Source organism: Olea europaea, chromosome 11 (assembly GCF_002742605.1).
Source record: "Olea europaea var. sylvestris chromosome 11, O_europaea_v1, whole genome shotgun sequence".
In the NCBI taxonomy this organism is placed as follows: Eukaryota; Viridiplantae; Streptophyta; class Magnoliopsida; order Lamiales; family Oleaceae; genus Olea; species Olea europaea.
In genome coordinates this window covers 27,984,636-27,991,342 of record NC_036247.1, presented here as the reverse complement: position 1 = coordinate 27,991,342, position 6,707 = coordinate 27,984,636, and the positions used below count along the sequence as shown (strand labels likewise).

Here is a 6,707-nt window from a genome sequence, read left to right as displayed (position 1 = left end):
TAAAATTTTTTCGGGCTTTGGGGTTGGGCACAAAACACTCGAGTCTTTAAGTTATCAATTTCTTTTCTAAAATGCAATGTTTGGTAGTAGTAGCAGGAGGCATGTTGATAAGCCGAACCTAGCCGACTTGCAAACCAAATTTTGAGACTCTATCTCGGCTTTAGTAAAATGGTGCAAGTTTTTTTGGCCAGAGCCAAGCCAATTTTTCACTCGACTAAAAGAAGAGGTTTGACTCGAGCTATCCACTCGTGCCCTTTAGATTTTTTTCTCTTTTTTCCCGGTAGCATTTTACTAAGTCTTTTCCTGTGGGTTTTTTTAAGTAGGTAGGGTGTTAATTAAAATTTATTTTTAATCAAATTTTTATGAGATTGATACTCTTAGGTCACAGGAGAAAAACCAAATGACACCATTCAAAGAAAATATGTGGCTAGCGTTAGAAAAAATACACATGTTAGTGATTTGGTTGCGCGTGGAGGTAGAAGGCCTACGGGTTGTAAACTTCTTTTCCTGAAATCGGCGTTCATCAAAGAAATGCAATGAGTGCCAGGATGAACTAAAAGCCAATAGAGTTGTTGTGACATGTCATGAACCGAGCTAGAGTTGGACTTACATTCACAGTGTTATTTGGGACTCTTTTGCACTTTTATTTTAAAAAATAATTTTTACTTTTTTAATAATTTATTTGCGACTTGTTTAAATATATTTTTAAAAAAAATAATAATTTTGATATTTGTTTTATGCAATTGATATAGGTTTGGGAAAGGTCAATCCTCAATTTCTCTACTTGCTTCATCTAGGAATTCAGGTATTTATTAAAAAATTGTCGTGCATTCATCATTAATACTTTCTTCACCATAATCATGTACTGAAATACCAACATTGAGCTTGTAAAGCCTTTCTTTTTTCTCTTCTACATTGTACCTCTTATTGTGTAGATGGATTTTGTCTTTTATTTTCTCATGATCGTGCTAGACTTTCTTAATTTTCACTTTATGATTTTGAAATTAGAAAGCCTTGTTTGTGTAGCAATAGTAAACTTCAAATCTTTGGTAATCACATTCAGTTATGAAACTTACAGAACTTGAGGCGTCACTGTCATGCGATCCCTAAGAAAATGTGAGGCTTGCGAGGAAAAATGGGAAAGACTAGACAAATGATGAGACATCTCGTCTGAAACACCGAAAAAATTAATTCTTCCACTCGTTATACATCAAGCATTTCCCTTATCGAAAAAGTGGTGGCCCTAATAAGATCAACTGAGTGTGGCCCTAATAGGATCAACTGAGTGTTCAAATTTTTTTATAATTTATTTGGGAGTCGTTTGCACTTTTTAAAAAAAAATTGCAACTGTGGTTGCAACTACGTTGAATACTCTGTACAGACAAAAAATGATGCAGATGGCGAGATGTATGGAGGTAAAGACACCATTCACACGCTGAACGATGATTGGTTCTCTGATAAGGTTACATGTCCATGTGACTTTAAAATTTTTTCGGCCTCTAAGGTTGGGCCCAGAACACTCAATCTTTAAGTTATCAATTTATTTTTTAAAATGAAATGTCTGGTAGTAGTAGCAGGAGGCATGTTAATGTTCCGAACCGAGCCTACTCGCAAACTGAAATTTGAGACTTGGTCTCGGCTTGGATGTGGGGGTATCAACAAGTCGAGCTGGTGCGCGAGTTAAAATTTTTGGCTCGGGCTTTTTTAAGGTGGTCTTTTTTTTTACCTAAGCCGAGCAAAAGCTGGACAAAAAGAATTTCGGCTCGACCCGAGCTTTTAGGTCGGGCCATACCAAAGTTTTAGTTACCAAACTTCATATGCTACCTTAGGCAGTATTAGATTTGCTGTCTGTTTAGTAGCTGATCCTTTAGCGCCACACTTTTTGGATAGTGGAAATGCTTGTTGTATGACGAGTGGATGTTTTAACTTTTTCAGTTATAAATTTTCCAATTTTTCATAAGAGATGTGTCGTCAGAGGGCGTTCCATGTAGGATGCTGATTTGGGCACGGAATTTTGATGATGATAATGAATCAACTTCGATCGTTTTCGAAAACGAGATAATTTCATGGCCTGTGCAACACATATCGATAGGGCTCGTATTTGTGTGGAGATATATATTTCAAAAAATTTATTTAAATCGTTTTGGTTAGGGGCGCCAAAATTAATTGAGTGAAAAGTGGGATAAATGAGATGAACAACAAGAAAACTAGTTTTGGAACCATTTCAAGCATCTACTACTGTCTCAATAGGCTCGGGTGCTCTCACGTTGCACACATGCATAACCCAAACTCCGTAGCCCTCCGGATGCCAATGACAATAAAAGAAAAATAAAAAAAGTATAAATAATTTCAACATGTACCTTGAGAAGTTCTTTTACTATATTCCTTATAAGATTTTTCGAGGATGGGTAGAGGTCGAGATTGGATCATGGATGCATATGATACATGCATCCACGCCACCCTGTGAGGCGGCTTTAGTTGAGGTGCTGCTGCCATACGACTGTCCGATATTCATTGGGTAGGGTTCCTTCTTGAGAATGTTCTTTTTCAGTAGGAGAGGTATTAATTAGTATTTATTTAACCACATAATTATAAGATTCATACTCTTAGATCACAAGGGAGAAAGCAAATGACATCATTCAAAGAACATGTTAAACTAGCTTGTATATAGAACACCCTCTATATCTGATGATTTCATTGTACGCACCGCACCGAAATCATCGTCATTCGCCAATCTAATAAATACACGCATGATACCGACTTGACACGCTACTCTCAATCCACATTATGGGTCGGCCTTGCTCGAGCTGACTCCCTGAAAATGGGGCTCGGTGCTTCTGAGTCCTGAGCCGAATCGGTACAGGCCTTTTTCAGGACAAGCCATGGGCAGGTCGAGCCGACGAGTTAGATTGTCATCCCTAAGAAAATGTGAGGCTAGCGTGGAAAAATGGAAAAGACTAGACAGATAATGAGACATCTCGTCTGAAAAACTGGAAAAGTTAAAACGTCCACTTCTCATACAACAAGCATTTCCCTTATCGAAAAAGTGGTGGCCCTAATAGGATCAACTGAGCATTCAATCTAACTTTTCCATTGCATTGCAACTTCCAAACCTATTTCTGTAAATTATAATTTATTAATGATTGTTTAGTAGATCTCATAACTTGTGTGAATACGTATTTATGTTCAATAAGTGGAATGACCTGCGATGAAATAATCCAATTAGACCCCTTCGATATGTGTTGCACAAGCTGTAAAATTATCTCATTTTAGAAAATGACCAAAATTGATTCATTATCGTCATCGAAATCCCGTGACCAAATCAGCATCCTAAATTGAACGTCCTCTATATTAGATGATTCCATCGTACACACCTGACATGAGAGGGTTGCAATCAACAGTGATGACGTGAGTGTTGATTATGAGCTTGTGAGAGATACCTTGAAGGAGTCAAACGAGGAAAGAGAGGAGACGTTGCAGAGGGAAAAAATTCGTAAGGAGAGACGTCACAAGAGAGAGGGAGGGAAGATTGAAGGCAAAAGATGCTGCAATGCGGAAGAAAGCAAAATTACGAAGGATAGAGATCGTGATATCAGTAAGAGAGTCGCTCTTAGAAAGGCCTCAGCTGGAGCTGGAAAAGGGGGGTGAAGTTATGTATGACCAGAGATTGTTTAAATCGGAGAAAGGGATGGACTCTAGTTTTGCTACTGATGATGCTTACAACATATATGATAAGGTATTTATTGCTCAATCTACTATGAATACTTTGTATAGACGAGCTGAATCGAGCTTACTTGCAAACTGAAATTTGAGACTCAGTCTCGGCTTGGAGGTAGGGGTATCAACAAGCCGAGCCGGTTCGCGAGTGAAAATTTTCGGCTCGGGCTTTTTTAAGGTGGACTTTTTTTGCCTAAGCCGAGCAAAATTTGGACAAAAAAATTAAGGCTCGACTTGAGCTTTTAGGTCGGGCCATACCAAAGTTTTAGTTCCAAACTTTATATGCTACCTTAGGCAGTAGTAGATTTGCTGTTTGTTTAGTAGCTGATCCTTTAGGGCCACCACTTCTTTGATAAGGGAAATGCTTGTCGTATGACGAGTGGACGTTTTAACTTTTTCAGTTATAAATTTTCCAATTTTTCATACGAGATGTGTCGTCAGAGGGCATTCCATGTAGGATGCTGATTTGGACACAGGATTTCGATGATGATAATGGATCAACTTCGATCATTTTCTAAAACGAGATAATTTAACGGCCTGTGCAACACATACCGATTGGGGCTCGTATTTGTGTGGAGATATATATTTCAAAAAATTTATTTAAATCATTTTGGTTAGGGGTGCCAAAATTAATTTAGTGAAAAGTGGGATAAATGAGATGAACAGCAAGAAAATCAGTTTTGGAACCATTTCAAGCATCTATTACTGTCTCAGTAGGCTCGGGTGCTCTCACGTTGCACACGGGGCTCGATGCCTCCGAGCCTCGAGCAGAACTGGCATGGGCTTTTTTCAGGACAAGCCAAGGGTAGGCCGAGCCAACGAGCCCGATTACCATCCCTAAGAAAATGTGAGGCTTGCAAGGAAAAATGGGAAAGACTAGACAAATGATGAGACATCTTGTCTGAAACACCGGAAAAATTAATTCTTCCACTCATTATACATCAAGCATTTTCCTTATCGAAAAAGTGGTGGCCCTAATAAGATCAACTGAGTGTGGCCCTAATAGGATCAACTGAGTGTTCAAATTTTTTAATAATTTATTTGGGAGTCGTTAGCACTTTTTAAAAAAATTTGCAGATGTGGTTGCAACTATGTTGAATAGTCTGTACAGACGAAAAATGATGTAGATGGCGAGATGTATGGCGGTAAAGACACCATTCACACGATGAACGATGACTAGTTCTCTGATAAGGTTACATGGCCATGTGACTTTAAAATTTTTTCGGCCTTTGGGGTTGGGCCTAGTACACTCGAGTTTTTAAGTAATCAATTTTTTTCTAAAATGTAATGTCTGGTAGTAGTAACAGGAGGCATGTTAATGAGCCGAATCGAGCCGACCTACAAACTAAAATTTGAGACTCGGTCTCGACTTGGAGGTAGGGGCATCAACAAGTAGAAAGATTCGCGAGTGAAAATTTTCGGCTCAGTCTTTTTTAAGGTGGGCTTTCTTGGCCTAAGTCGAGCAAAAGCTAGATAAAAAAATTAAGGCTCGACCCGAGCCTTCAGGTCGGGCCATACCAAAGTTTTAGTTGTCAAACTTCATATGCTACCTCAGGTAGTAGTAGATTAGCTATCTGTTGGTGGCTTTACGTAGCTGCCAGTTAAAGCAGTAGATTTTTACTTTTACTTTTACTTTTTTTTTGTTTTTAATGGGTCATCCCGGCTCGAGCCGACTTCTCAAAAATAGGGCTCCACTCGGTATCTCCGAGCCTCCTCGATATTTTTCGAGCCGGTTGGCCAGAGCTAGTGAGCTAGATTACCATCCCTATATGGAGGTGTGGACGAACAGCGGGACAAGTTAATGAAAATCGATCATTTTAAGACTCACAAACCATTTACATAGACATTTAAAAGAACTAGTCAAAGAGATAGACCAGTTAGTTTGCAAGAGAGGGAGAAGAAGCTGAACCATTGGGTTCAGATTAGTTTTTAACTGAGGTGAAGAAAGAAAAGAAGGCTATAAAAATTAATGTAGTAGTGGAAGTAGGGTTGATCCCACGAAAAGTGGATAATTTACTTTTTGTACCAAATTAACTAAAATGGGGGGTTCTCCTAATATTTAATAATTTCCAAAGCAGTAAATTACTAATCCTAGTCCTTTGGTTGTTCTCCCAATGTCATTTAGTTCCATGTTATTCCTACATGGTCGTGGCTTCATTGTCATGCAACTGTACAATATTCACTAGGTAGATTTTTTTCCTGGAAGGGGTTTATTTAGTATCGGTCCGCCCGGCTCGAGCTGACTCCCTGAAATGGGGCTCGATACCTCCGAGCCTCGAGCCAAACTGGTACGGGCTTTTTTCAGGACAAGCCAGGGGTGGGCCGAGCCAACGAGCCCGATTGCCATCCCTAAGAAAATGTGAGGCTTGCGAGGAAAAATGGGAAAGACTAGACCAAGGATGAGACATCTCGTCTGAAACACCGAAAAAGTTAAACGATGCTATTCAGTTTCTCTCATGTGTTATAAGATTCACTAAACAATCATGAATAAATTATAATTTACAAAAAAAAGGTTTGGTTGTTGCAATGAAATGGGAAAGTTAGATTGAACGTTTAGCTGATCCTATTAGGGCCACCACTTTTTCGATAAGGGAAATGCTTGTTGTAAGACGAGTGGACGTTTTAACCTTTTCAGTTTTAAAATTTTCAATTTTTTCATACGAGATGTGTCATCAGAGGGCGTTCCAGGTAGGATGCTGATTTGGTCACAGGATTTCGATGATGATAATGAATCAACTTCGATCGTTTTCTAAAATGAGATAATTTCACGGCCTGTGCAACACATACTAACGAGGCTTGAATTTATGTGGAGATATATATTTTAAAAAATTCATTTGAAGTTGATTCAGCCATCTGCCGAATTCACAGGCAAAATAATTGAATGTGAGGAAGAGGTAACCGTAACTGTTATTTCATCTTTTTATTCTACATCACATCTTCTCTTATGGGATTTCTTCTGTAGATGTTCTGTCTTTTGTGCAAAATTTTAA

At 38.7% G+C, this 6,707-nt stretch overlaps 1 pseudogene; it reads left to right on the top strand.

Moving 5' to 3' along the window:
- Positions 1-2,354: 2,354 nt before the first annotated feature.
- The window catches only part of LOC111404655, a 37,367-nt pseudogene continuing 33,014 nt past the window's right edge, over positions 2,355-6,707 (top strand).